The sequence below is a fragment of the Arachis hypogaea genome, chromosome 19 (genome assembly GCF_003086295.3).
Source record: "Arachis hypogaea cultivar Tifrunner chromosome 19, arahy.Tifrunner.gnm2.J5K5, whole genome shotgun sequence".
Lineage (NCBI taxonomy): Eukaryota > Viridiplantae > Streptophyta > Magnoliopsida > Fabales > Fabaceae > Arachis > Arachis hypogaea.
In genome coordinates this window covers 89656858-89671433 of record NC_092054.1, presented here as the reverse complement: position 1 = coordinate 89671433, position 14576 = coordinate 89656858, and positions in this window count along the sequence as shown.

Genomic DNA, 14576 nt, shown 5'->3' with positions numbered 1-14576 from the left:
AAAAATATACAAAAATCCAAAAAAATAAAAAAATCATAAAAATAAAAAATATTTCATGTTTCTTGTTTGAGTCTTGAGTCAAGTTGAAAGTTTGGTGTCAATTGCATATTCATCTTGCATTTTTCGAAAAATTCATGCATTCATAGTGTTCTTCATGATCTTCAAGTTGTTCTTGGTAAGTCTTCTTGTTTGATCTTGATGTTTTCATGTTTTGTGTCTTTTCTTGTTTTTCATATGCATTCTTGCATTCATAGTGTCTATACATGAAAAATTTTTAAGTTTGGTGTCTTGCATGTTTTCTTTGCATTAAAAATTTTTCAAAAATAAGTTCTTGATGTTCAACTTGACATTCAAAGTGTTCTTGGTGTTCATCTTGACATTCATAGCATTCTTGCATGCATTCATTGTTTTGATCCAAAATTTTCATGCATTGAGTCTTTTTCATGTTTTTCCCTCTCATCATAAAAAAATTCAAAAATCAAAAAAATATCTTTCCCTTTTTCACTCATAAATTTCAAAAATTTGAGTTGACTTTTTCAAAACTTTTTAAAATCTAGTTGTTTTTATGAGTCAAATCAAATTTTCAATTTAAAAATCTTATCTTTTTCAAAAATCAAATCTTTTTCATTTTTCTTATTTATTTTCGAAAATTTTAAAAATATTTTTCAAAAATATTTTTCTTATCTTTATCTCCCAATTTTCGAAAATAACATCATCAATTAATGTTTTGATTCAAAAATTTCAAGTTTGTTACTTGCTTGTTAAGAAAGATTCAAACTTTGAGTTCTAGAATCATATCTTGTGATTTCTTGTGAATCAAGTCATTAATTGTGATTTTAAAAATCAAATCTTTTTCAAAATTAATTTCAATCATATCTTTTCAAAAATATCTCTTTATCTTATCTTTTTCAAAATTTGATTTTAAAATATCTTTTCTAACTTCTTATCTTCTTATCTTTTCAAAATTGATTTTCAAATTTATTTCAACTAACTAACTAACTTTTTGTTTGTTTCTTATCTTTTTCAAAACTACCTAACTAACTCTCTCTCTCTCTAATTTTCGAAAATATCTTCCCTCTTTTTCAAAATTTCTTTTTAATTAACTAATTATTTTAATTTTTGATTTTAATTTTCGAAAAATTACTAACCTTTTTCAAAAACTATTTTCGAAAATCACTAACTCTTTTTCAAAAATAATTTTCGAAAATTCTCCTTCTCTCTCATCTCCTTCTATTTATTTATTCATCTACTAACACCTCTCTTCATCCTACATCTCTGCGCTCCTTACCCTTGTGTTTCTTTCTTTACATTACATTCTTTTCTTCTTCTACTCACACAGAGGAACCTCTATACCTGTGGTAAAAGGGATCCCTATTATTATTTTTCTGTTCCCTTCTCCTTCATATGAGCAGGAGTAAGGACAAGAATATTCTTGTTGAAGCAGATCCAGAACCTGAAAGGACTCTGAAGAGGAAACTAAGAGAAGCTAAATTACAACAATCCAGCAAGCACCTTTCAGAAATTTTCGAATAGGAAGAGGAGGTGGCAGCCGAAAATAATAATAATGCAAGGAGGATGCTTGGTGACTTTACTGCACCTAATTCCAATTTACATGGAAGAAGCGTCTCCATTCCTGCCATTGGAGCAAACAACTTTGAGCTAAAACCTCAATTAGTTTCTCTAATGCAGCAAAACTGCAAGTTTCATGGACTTCCATCTGAAGATCCTTTTCAGTTCTTAATTGAATTCTTGCAGATATGTGATACTGTTAAGACTAATGGAGTAGATCCTGAAGTCTACAGGCTCATGCTTTTCCCGTTTGCTGTAAGAGACAGAGATAGAGTGTGGTTGGACTCTCAACCCAAAGATAGCCTGAACTCTTGGGATAAGCTGGTCACGGCTTTCTTAGCCAAGTTCTTTCCTCCTCAAAAGCTTAGTAAGGTTAGAGTGGATGTTCAAACCTTCAGACAGAAAGAATGTGAATCATTCTATGAAGCTTGGGAGAGATACAAAGAACTGACCAAAAAGTGTCCTTCTGACATGTTTTCAGAATGGACCATCCTAGATATATTCTATGATGGTCTATCTGAATTGGCTAAAATGTCATTGGATACTTCTGCAGGTGGATCCATTCACCTAAAGAAAATGCCTGCAGAAGCTCAAGAACTCATTGACATGGTTGCTAATAACCAGTTCATGTACACTTCTGAGAGGAATCCTGTGAGTAATGGGACGCCTATGAAAAAGGGAGTTCTTGAAATTGATACTCTGAATGCCATACTGGCTCAGAATAAAATATTGACTCAGCAAGTCAATATGATTTCTCAGAGTCTGAATGGAATGCAAGCTGCATCCAACAGTACTCAAGAGGCATCTTCTGAAGAAGAAGCTTATGATCCTGAAAACCCTGCAATAGCAGAGGTGAATTACATGGGTGAACCTTATGGAAACACCTATAACCCCTCATGGAGAAATCACCCAAATCTCTCATGGAAGGATCAACAAAAGCCTCAACAAGGCTTTAATAATGGTGGAAGAAATAGGTTTAACAATAGTAAACCTTCTCCATCATCCACTCAGCAACAGATAGAGAACTCTGAACAAAATACCTCTAATTTAGCAAACTTAGTCTCTGATCTATCTAAGGCCACTGTAAGTTTCATAAATGAAACAATGTCCTCCATTAGAAATTTGGAGGCACAAGTGGGCCAGCTGAGTAAAAGGATCACTGAAATCCCTCCTAGTACTCTCCCAAGCAATACAGAAGAAAATCCAAAAGGAGAGTGCAAGGCCATTGACATAGTCAACACGGCCAAACCTGGAGAGGAAGGGGAGGACGTAAATCCCAGTGAGGAAGACCTCCTGGGATGTCCAGTGATCAATAAGGAGTTTCCCTTTGAGGAACCAAAGGAATCTGAGACTCATCTAGAGACCATAGAGATTCCATTGAACCTCCTTATGCCCTTCATGAGCTTTGACGAGTATTCATCTTCTGAAGAGAATGAGGATGTTACTGAAGAGCAAGTTACCAAGTACCTTGGTGCAATCATGAAGCTGAATGCCAAATTATTTGGTATTGAGACTTGGGAAGATGAACCTCCCTTGTTCACCAATGAACTAAGTGATCTGGATCAACTGACATTGCCTCAGAAGAAACAGGATCCTGGAAAGTTCGTAATACCTTGTACCATAGGCAACATGATCTTTGAAAAGGCTCTGTGTGACCTTGGTTCAGGGATAAACCTCATGCCCCTCTCTGTAATAGAGAAACTGGGAATCTTTGGGGTGCAAGCTACTAAAATCTCATTAGAGATGACAGACAATTCAAGAAAACAGGCTTATGGACAAGTAGAGGACGTGTTAGTAAAGGTTGAAGGCCTTTACATCCCTGCTAATTTCATAATCCTTGATACTGGGAAGGATGAGGATGAATCCATCATCCTTGGAAGACCTTTCCTAGCCACAGCAAGAGCTGTAATTGATGTTGACAGAGGTGAATTAGTCCTTCAATTGAATGAGGACTCCCTTGTGTTTACAACTCAAGGTTACCCTTCTGTAAACATGGAAAAGAGGCACAGTAGGCTTCTCTCAAAACAGAGTCAACCAGAGCCCCTATAGTCAAACTCTAAGTTTGGTGTTGGGAGGCCACAACCAAACTATAAGTTTGGTGTTGGGAAGTCTCAACAAAGCTCTGAACATCTGTGAGGCTCCATGAGAGCCCACTGTCAAGCTATTGACATTAAAGAAGCACTTGTTGGGAGGCAACCCAATTTTTATTTATCTAATTTTATTTTTCTTGTTCTTTCATGTTTTATTAGGTTCATGATCATGTGGAGTCACAAAATAAATATAAAAATTGAAAACGGAATCAAAAACAGCAGAAGAAAAATCACACCCTGGAGGAAGACCTTACTGGCGTTTAAACGCCAGTAAGAAGCATCTGACTGGTGTTCAACGCCAGAATAGAGCATGGTTCTGGCGCTGAATGCCCAAAATGGGCAGCATCTGGGCGTTTGAATGCCAGAATTGCACCCTGGAGAAGAGCTGGCGCTGAACGCCCAGAACAAGCATGGTTCTGGCGTTCAACGCCAGAAATGGGCAACAAATGGGCGTTCAACGCCCAGAACAAGCACCAATCTGGCGCTGAACACCCAGAGTTGTGTGCAAGGGCATTTTGCATGCCTAATTTGGTGCAAGGTTGTAAATACTTGAACACCTCAGGATCTGTGGACCCCACAGGATCCCCACCTACCTCCACTCACTTCTTCTCACCCCTCTTTCACACAATCCCATAAACACTCTTCCCCAAAACTCTTCACCAATCACCTCAATCTCTCTTCCCTATAACCACTTCACCACTCACATCCATCCACTCTTCCCCATAAACCTACCTCATAAACCCCACCTACCTTCAAAATTCAAAATCAATTTCCTACCCAAAACCCACCCTTATGGCCGAACCTTACCCCCCCTCCCTTCCCTATATAAAGCCCTCCATTCTTCTTCATTTTCACACAACACAACCCTCTCTTCCCCTTCTTGGCCGAATACACCCCTCCCCCCTCTCCTCCATATTTTCTTCTTCTTCTTCATCTATTCTTTCTTCTCTTGCTCGAGGGCGAGCAATATTCTAAGTTTGGTGTGGTAAAAGCATAAGCTTTTTGTTTTTCCATTACCATTGATGGCACCCAAGACCGGAGAATCCTCTAGAAAAGGGAAAGGGAAGACAAAAGCTTCCACCTCCGAGTCATGGGAGATGGAAAGATTCATCTCCAAAGCTCATCAAGACCACTTCTATGATGTTGTGGTCAAGAAGAAGGTGATCCCCGAGGTCCCTTTCAAGCTCAAGAAGAATGAGTATCCGGAGATCCGACATAAAATCCAAAGAAGAGGTTGGGAAGTTCTAACAAACCACATCCAACAAGTCGGCATCCTAATGGTTCAAGAGTTCTATGCCAATGCATGGATCACTAGGAACCATGATCAAAGTAAGAACCCAAACCCAAAGAATTATATTACAATGGTTCGGGGGAAATACTTAGATTTTAGTCCGAAAAATGTGAGGTTGGCGTTTAACTTGCCTATGATGCAAGGAGATGCACACCCCTACACTAGAAGGGTCAACTTTAATCAAAGGTTGGACCAAGTCCTCATGGACATATGTGTGGAAGGAGCTCAATGGAAGATTAACTCCAAAGGCAAGCCGGTTCAATTAAGAAGACTGGACCTCAAGCCTGTGGCTAGAGGATGGTTGGAGTTCTTCCAATGCTCCATCATCCCCACTAGAAACCGATCTGAAGTTACTGTGGATCGGGCCATCATGATTCATAGCATCATGATTGGAGAAGAAGTAGAAGTTCATGAAGTCATCTCCCTTGAACTCTACAAAATAGCTGAAAAGCCTTCTCCTGGGGCAAGGCTAGCTTTTTCTCATCTTATTTGCCATCTATGTTACTCAGCTGGAGCTTTCATAGAAGGAGACATTCCCATTGAGGATGAGAAGCCCATCACTAAGAAAAGGATGGAGCAAGCAAGAGAGCCCATTCATGGATCTCAAGAGATGCATGAAGCTCATCACCATGAGATCCCGGAGATGCCTCAAATGCATTTTCCTCCACAAAACTATTGGGAGCAAATCAACACCTCCCTAGGAGAATTAAGTTCCAACATGGGACAATTATGGGTGGAACATCAAGAGCACTCCATCATCCTTGATGAAATAAGAGAAGATCAAAAAGCAATGAGGGAGGAGCAACAAAGACAAGGAAGAGACATAGAAGAGCTCAAGGACATCATTGGTTCCTCAAGAAGGAAATGCCACCATCACTAAGGTGGACTCATTCCTTGTTCTTATTTTCTGTTTTTCATTTTCTTAATGTTAAGTGCTTATCCATGTTTGTGTCTTATTACATGATCATTAGTAGTTAGTAACTATGTCTTAAAGTTATGAATGTCCTATGAACCCATCACCTCTCTTAAATGAAAACTGTTTTAATTCAAAAGAACAAGAAGTACATGAGTTTCGAATTTATCCTTGAACTTAGTTTAATTATATTGATGTGGTGACAATACTTTTTGTTTTCTGAATGAATGCTTTAACAGTGCATATGTCTTTTGAAGTTGTTGTTTAAGAATGTTAAATATGTTGGCTCTTGAAAGAATGATGAAAAGGAGACATGTTATTTGATAATCTGAAAAATCATAAAAATGATTCTTGAAGCAAGAAAAAGTAGCAAAGAACAAAGCTTGCAGAAAAAAAAAAAAGAAAAAAAATATAGGCAAAAAAAATATAAAAAGAAAAAGCAAGCAGAAAAAGCCAAAAGCTCTTAAAACCAAGAGGCAAGAGCAAAAAGCCAATAACCCTTAAAACCAAAAGGAAAGGGTAAATAAAAAGGATCCCAAGGCTTTGAGCATCAGTGGATAGGAGGGCCTAAAGGAATAAAATCCTGGCCTAAGCGGCTAAACCAAGCTGTCCCTAACCATGTGCTTGTGGCGTGAAGGTGTCAAGTGAAAACTTGAGACTGAGCGGTTAAAGTCAAGGTCCAAAGCAAAAGAAGAGTGTGCTTAAGAACCCTGGACACCTCTAATTGGGGACTTTAGCAAAGCTGAGTCACAATCTGAAAAGGTTCACCCAATTATGTGTCTGTGGCATTTATGTATCCGGTGGTAATACTGGAAAACAAAGTGCTTAGGGCCACGACCAAGACTCATAAAATAGCTGTGTTCAAGAATCATCATACTGAACTAGGAGAATCAATAACACTATCTGAACTCTGAGTTCCTATAGATGCCAATCATTCTGAACTTCAAGGGATAAAGTGAGATGCCAAAACTGTTCAGAGGCAAAAAGCTACTAGTCCCGCTCATCTAATTTATAGTATATTCTCTTCTTTTTATCCTATTTGATTTTTAGTTGCTTGGGGACAAGCAACAATTTAAGTCTGGTGTTGTGATGAGCGGATAATTTATACGCTTTTTGGCATTGTTTTTAGTATGTTTTTAGTAGAATCTTGTTACTTTTAGGGATGTTTTCATTAGTTTTTATGTTAAATTCACATTTCTGGACTTTACTATGAGTTTGTGTGTTTTTCTGTGATTTCAGGTATTTTCTGGCTGAAATTGAAGGACTTGAGCAAAAATCAGATTTAGAGGTTGAAGAAGGACTGCTGATGCTGTTGGATTCTGACCTCCCCGCACTCAAAGTGGATTTTCTAGAGCTACAGAACTTCAAATGGCACACTTTCAATTGCGTTGGAAAGTAGACATCCAGGGATTTCTAGCAATATATAATAGTCCATACTTTGGCCGAGTTTAGATGACGTAAAAGGGCGTTGAACGCCAGTTCTACGCTGTTGTCTAGAGTTAAACGCCAGAAACACGTCACAAGCCAGAGTTGAACGCCAGAAATACATTACAAACTGGCGTTCAACTCCAAGATTGACCTCTACACGTGTAACATTCAAGCTCAGCCCAAGCACACACCAAGTGGGCCCCGAAAGTGGATTTATGCATCAATTACTTACTTCTATAAACCCTAGTAACTAGTTTAGTATAAATAGGACTTTTTACTATTGTATTAGACATCTTTGATCAGTTTTATGCTATCTTAGACTTTCATGGGGGCTGGCCATTCGGCCATGCCTAGACCATTATCACTTATGTATTTTCATACGGTAGAGTTTCTACACTCCATAGATTAAGGTGTGGAGCTCTGCTGTTCCTCAAAGATTAATGCAAAGTACCACTATTTTTCTATTCAATTCAACTTATTCCACTTCTAAGATATTCATTCGCACTTCAACTTGAATGTGATGAACGTGACAATCATCATCATTCCCCCAGGAACGCGTGCCTGACAACCACTTCCGTTCCACCTTAGATTGAATGAGTATCTCTTGGATCTCTTAATCAGAATCTTCGTGGTATAAGCTAGATTGATGGCGGCATTCGTGAGAGTCCAAAAAGTCTAAACCTTGTCTGTGGTATTCCGAGTAGGACTCTGGGATTGAATGACTGTGACGAACTTTAAACTCGCGAGTACTGGGCGTAGTGAAAGACGCAAAAGGAGGGTGAATCCTATTCCAGTATGATCGAGAACCTCAGATGATTAGCCGTGCTGTGATAGAGCATTTGGACCATTTTCACAAGAGGATGGGATGCAGCCATTGACAAGGGTGATGCCTCCAGACGATTAACCATGCAGTGACAGCGCATCGGACCATTTTCCAGAGAGGATAAAAAGTAGCCATTGACAATGGTGATGTCCTTACATAAAGCCAGCCATGGAAAGGAGTAAGACTGATTGGATGAAGACAGCAGGAAAGCAGAGGTTCAGAGGAACGAAAGCATCTCTATACACTTATCTGAAATTCTCACCAATGATATACATAAGTGTTTCTATCCTTATTTTCTATCTATTTATTATTTATGTTCGAAAACTCCATAACTATTTTATATCCGCCTGACTGAGATTTACAAGGTGACCATAGCTTGCTTCATACCAACATTCTATGTGGGATCGACCCTTACTCACGTAAGGTTTATTACTTGGACGACCCAGTGCACTTGCTGGTTAGTTGTATCGAAGTTGTGAATGAAAAACGATTTATTAAGATGTGCGTACAGAGTTTTTGGCGCCGTTGCCTGAGATCACAATTTCGTGCACCACTTATTCATCCAAGTATATCCTTTGCACAGGAGCACCACAGACACATGCCTTAAGATTCAACCCTTGGTGCCTAGCCTTATTTCTTACTCTTTTTCTTTATTTCTCAACTTTCATTTTTCTTTCCCCTTTTCTTATTAGGATCTTGTTATTTAGCTAGTCTCATGGGGTGTGTTTCAAGCATACAAATATAATAAACATTGAACATATAGGATGAAACAAAAATTATAGATTACAATCTTAGAGAAGTAAACACACAAGAATAAAATAATTATGGTTAAATAATGTAACCATGCATAAAGGCTCAAATCTCACAGGTTGTGTGTTCTTTAGCTTAAAAATCATGTTCTAAATACAACTTCAAGCAAATTTAACATAAAAGTTTTAATTAAAGTTAGTGAAATTTTGTTCCAAAAATAGGGTCTTAGAGGGAAAACTTATTGTCTTTTCAATCAAGTAGAACATGCATGCAACTAACCTATTACTATGCAATTTATCCTATTCTACAAAAGAAAAACTAACTAAATATCCTAATTTATTGGTGTTTAGGGAAGAGAAATTACCTCCGGAAGTCAGGTACTGACCGACCTCCCCACACTTAAGGCTTTGCACTGTCCTCGGTGCATCTGTCAGGAACAAAGGTGGGCTGGTAGCAGTATCTCCACAGTCGGAACCATCATGGCTTCTTGTGCTGGTAAAGGAAGTGGAGTCCGGGGTGTCTGAGTCCTTGAATTTTCCCATAATCAGCTCCTTGAGGTATGTGAATCGGCGCTTGTTACGGCGCTCTCTCATCTTAGCTTTGTGTTCCTACCGATCCAACCTTTCGAGTATCTGATGAAGCAGTTGGTCTGTTGTAGGTGCTTGTGGTGTTGAAGAAGGAATATCTTCAACTAGTTCAGTAGGATGGCTTGTGGTGGCTGGTGGAGGTCTGATGTATTTCCCGTTAGGGACATACTGATCATCGCGTGGGAGCATGGCTTTGGTTTCCCCAGCTCTGTAGGAAATTCTAGCTACTGAGACAAGATCTGAGACCAAGGCGGGAAAAGGTAAGTTGCCTGCAATTTGTACGTGTCCCATGGCATTCCGGATGTGTCTTGGTAGGTTCAGAGGTTGGTCTGTAAGGATGCACCATAGTAGAACGGCCATGTCCGCAGTGAAGGAGGACTCGTGAGTGCTCGGAAAGACGTAATAGGACATGATCTGTGCCCATACGCGAGCCTCCAAGGTAAGTGCTGAAGCCGATATTCCCTTAGGGCGGGTACGATGGTATCCATAGATCCAACGGCTGCCAGGTAGTGCGATAACTCTAAGAACGGCGTCCCAGTCAAATTGGTACATCTGGCGCTTGAGTGCGGCTTCTTGAAAGGCGTCCAATCCTCCTGGAACAAGGGGAAGACCTAGAGCTCTTTGAATGGCCTCTTCTGTAATGGGGACTTGCTTCTGACGGACAAAGACAGACTACAGGGTTGGCAGGTGGAAGTTGGAGTAGAACTCGACTAGCCAAGAAAGATTGACCTGCCTCGGCTGTCTCTGTAGGAAACCCCATTGTCTTTGTGCAATTTGCGGCTCAACAAAGGTAGCAATATGGTTTGGGAGGAGAAGAAGGTATTCGTTGTTGTAACTCATTTCTGCCAGGATGGGAAACATCTGCTCACAGTAGCGATTGGGAAATCGCGCAGTCTCCTTTGTTGGGAAGGCTCTTTCTTTAACTGCAGTTGAAGAGGGCTCTGCCACTAATGCTCTTTTTGTTCCTCCTTTTGCTGGTGGTTTGGGAGTAGCTTTCTCTTTTCCTTTCTTGGTGGCCATCCTGAAAAGGGAAAAAAAGAAAGTAACGTAAATTCAAAGAGATAGAGCAAGGAATAGGGTTGTATAAGTGATAAACAGTGCACGATAAAGAGGATGTTGTTAACACATGGTCATGACTACGTGTGAAAAGTTCAACAATAGAAATATAGCAAGTGCATTGGAGGATAATTAAATGCAAGGGGTTTATTGGCATGCAGGCAAAGGCATGAGTAGCATAGATCAAGCATTTAATTGGTGGAATGTGTTAACACTCGTAACAAACTTGCCATCACGTTTGTATTGACAATTAAATTCAATTAATACAATAATAAAGGGAATTTGTGAAAAGCAAGCATTGAATAGTAGAATAGAATAAGGTAGAAAAATGCATGATGCCATATGGGCTTTTTCACAAACACATAGCATGCATGGTAAATAAGGTATAGAAAGTATTAAAGTGAACATGCAAGCAACCCTTTAAAAAAAATAATATATAATTGCCAAACAATTTTACAACAATCCACAAGCGTATAATGAGAAACAATGACTCAAATAAATTTCCAACACCAAGTAAAAAGGAAAAAGAAAGAAAAAGAAAATATGGATAATGAAAGTAAAAAAAAAAAAAGAAGAAAAGAAGATAACATAAAAAATAAGAAGAATAATAGAAAAGTAAGGGGGGAAGAAGAAAAGAAAACCTTATTAATGGTGGTGAGAGAGAGAGAGAGAATAGAAAGTGAGAAAGAAGGAAAAAGGAAGAAGGAAGAAATAAGGAGGGAAAAGAGAAAATAGGATTTGGGGAAAAGTAAGATAAGATAATTGGCAAATCAGGGAAGCTGTGCGGCACAAGCGACGCGGTCGCGTGGGGCACGCGGTCGCGCGACTTGCACTTATACTAATTCACGCGGTCGCGTCGGTCACGCGGTCGCGTGACCCGTTTTATGCTACTGGCGCGAGGGCAGCCTCGGACTTGCACAACTCTCTGTTCAAACTCTTATTGCGCCAAATGTTGGGTAACGCGATCGCGTAGGGCATGCGATCGTGTGAGTGGCCATTAGAAGGATATGACGCGGACGCGTGAGCCATGCATCCACGTGGGAAGAATTGTGCGTTCAGCGCCAATCCAGCACCACTCTAGCACAACTTTCGGTCGTGCACCCTTTTCACGTCGAATTCCAGGGCACGCGGCCGCGTGAGTAACGCGGTCGCGTGGGAGGCCAATGTTTCCGCTCGACGCGGTCGCGTGGGGCGATTTGTGCCACGGACACGCCTCCATCCATGCTCTCGCGTGACTCTCTGTTCGATTTATTATTTTCTCCAATCACCTGCGACGCGGACGCGTCGCGTACCATTTTTTTTAAAAAATAAAAGTATGTAAATGCAGATGCACGAAATGTACTAATAAAGAGAAGAGTTATTGAATGGAAAAACTAAGAATAAAGAAAAGAACGATCATACCATGGTGGGTTGTCTCCCACCTAGCACTTTGCTTTAACGTCCGTAAGTTGGACGCTCCACTAGCTCAGTTTTCGGCTATGTGGGGATCTTCCAAGAGGAAGATCTCGAGCTCCTTGTTTTTCTTCATCCTCTCTTCATGGTACAGCTTTAAACATTGTCCATTAACTTTGATAAGTTCAGAGCTTGAAGGATGACTTAGGTGAAAAACTCCGTACGGTTCGACCTTCTCTACTCTGTATGGACCTTCCCATCTTGATCTCAACTTGCCTGGCATGAGTCTCAGTCGAGATTTGTAAAGGAGGGCTAAATCCCCAGGTTGGAACTCTTTTCTCTTGATGTGCTGATCATGTACAGCCTTCATCTTCTCCTTGTATAGTCTTGAGTTCTCATAAGCTTCTAGGCGAAGGCTTTTCAGTTCTTGCAGTGCTCTACTTCAACAGGGAGATGACAAGCTTTTCCGTAAACTAAGCGGAAAGGACTCATCCCAATGGGTGTTTTGTATGCTGTTCTGTATGCCCAGAGTGCATCTTGTAGCCTGATGCTCCAGTCTCTTCTATGAGGTTTGACTATCTTCTGCAAGATACGCTTTATCTCTCTGTTTGACACCTCGGCTTGCCTATTAGTCTGAGGATGGTAGGCTGTTGCAACCTTATGAATTATCCCATGCTTCTTCATTAATCCTGTTAGTCTCCTGTTACAAAAATGGGTGCCTTGATCGCTCACGATTGCTCGTGGTGATCCAAAGCAACAAATAATGTGGTTTCTCGTAAAGGAAACAACAGTGTTAGCATCATCAGTGCGGGTAGGAATTGCTTCCACCCATTTGAAAACGTAATCCACAGCTAACAATATATAAAAATAACCATTAGAATTTGGAAATGGACCTATGAAGTCAATGCCCCAAACATAAAAAATTTCACAGAAAAGCATAATTTGTTGAGGCATCTCATCCCTCTTGGATATATTACCAAATTTTTGGCATGGGAAACAAGATCTACAAAATTCAGCAGCGTCTCTAAAAAGAGTAGGCCACCAGAATCCACAGTCTAAGATTTTTCTAGCTGTTCTTTGAGGGCCAAAATGTCCCCCACTCTCAGATGAGTGACAGGCCTCTAGGATGGACTAGAATTCTGATTGAGGCACATACCGTCTAATTACCTGGTCAGCACCACATCTCCATAAATATGGATCATCCCATATATAATATTTAGACTTGCTTTTCAACTTGTCTCTTTGATGCTTAGAAAAGTTTGGACGAAAGGTGCGGCTAACTAGATAATTAGCTACAGGTGCATACCAAGGGACTACCTCAGATACTGCTTGCAGGTTATCAAATGGGAAATTATCAGCTATAGGAGTGGGATCATCTGTAATGTGCTCAAGGCGACTCAAGTGGTCTACCACTAAATTCTGGTTACCACTCCTATCCTTAATTTCCAAATCAAATTCTTGTAATATCAGTATCCAACGTATAATCCTCAGTTTGGACTCCTTTTTAGCTAATAGATACTTTAGAGCTGCGTGGTCTGAGTACACTACTACCTTTGTACCAAGTAAATAGGCTCGGAATTTATCCAGAGCAAAAACAATAGCAAGAAGCTCTTTCTCAGTAGTAGTGTAATTGGATTGAGCGGCATCTAAAGTTTTAGACGCATAAGCAATAACAAAGGGGTCCTTACCTTCATGCTGAGCCAGTGCTGCTCCTACTGCATGGTTGGAGGCGTCGCACATTATTTCAAATGGCAAGCTCCAGTCTGGTCCTCTGACAATTGGAGCTTGAGTCAGGGCGGTCTTCAGCTTATCATACGCTTGTTTGCAATCCTCACTGAACTCGAACTCAATATCCTTCTGCAGTAGTCTAGGTAAGGGAAGTGCTACCTTACTGAAGTCCTTAATGAATCTCCTGTAAAAACCTGCATGGCCAAGGAACGAACGGACTTCCCTCACAGAGGAGGGGTAAGGTAAACTAGAAATAACATCCACCTTTGCTGGATCTACAAAAATGCTAGTATTAGACACGACATGTCCTAGTACAATACCTTGTTTTACCATAAAGTGACATTTTTCAAACTTTAATACAAGATTTATACGGACACATCTATCTAATACTCTAGATAATCCATCTAAGCAAAGGCCAAAGGAATTGCCATATACACTAAAATCATCCATAAAAACTTCCATACAGTCCTCAATAAGATCAGAGAAAAGACTCATCATGCACCTTTGGAAGGTAGCTGGTGCATTGCACAAGCCAAAGGGCATTCTCTTGTAAGCATAAGTCCCAAAAGGACATGTAAAAGTGGTCTTTTCCTGATCCTCAGGAGCTATATAAATCTGGAAATAACCTGTGTAACCATCTAAAAAACAATAATGTGATTTACCTGATAGGCGATCCAGCATTTGATCAATAAATGGAACTCTAGTTGCCATGAGATCTCCATGCTCATTCTTCACTGTAGTGACTCCAGACTTCTTGGGCACCACTTGTACTGGGCTTACCCATTCACTGTCTGAAATGGGATAGATGATATCTGCCTCCAATAGTCTAGTCACTTCCTTCTTGACAACCTCTAAGATAGTGGGGTTCAGTCTTCTCTAGGGTTGACGGACAGGTCTTGCTCCCTCTTCTAAAAATATCCTATGCTTACAGACTTGAGGGTTGATGCCT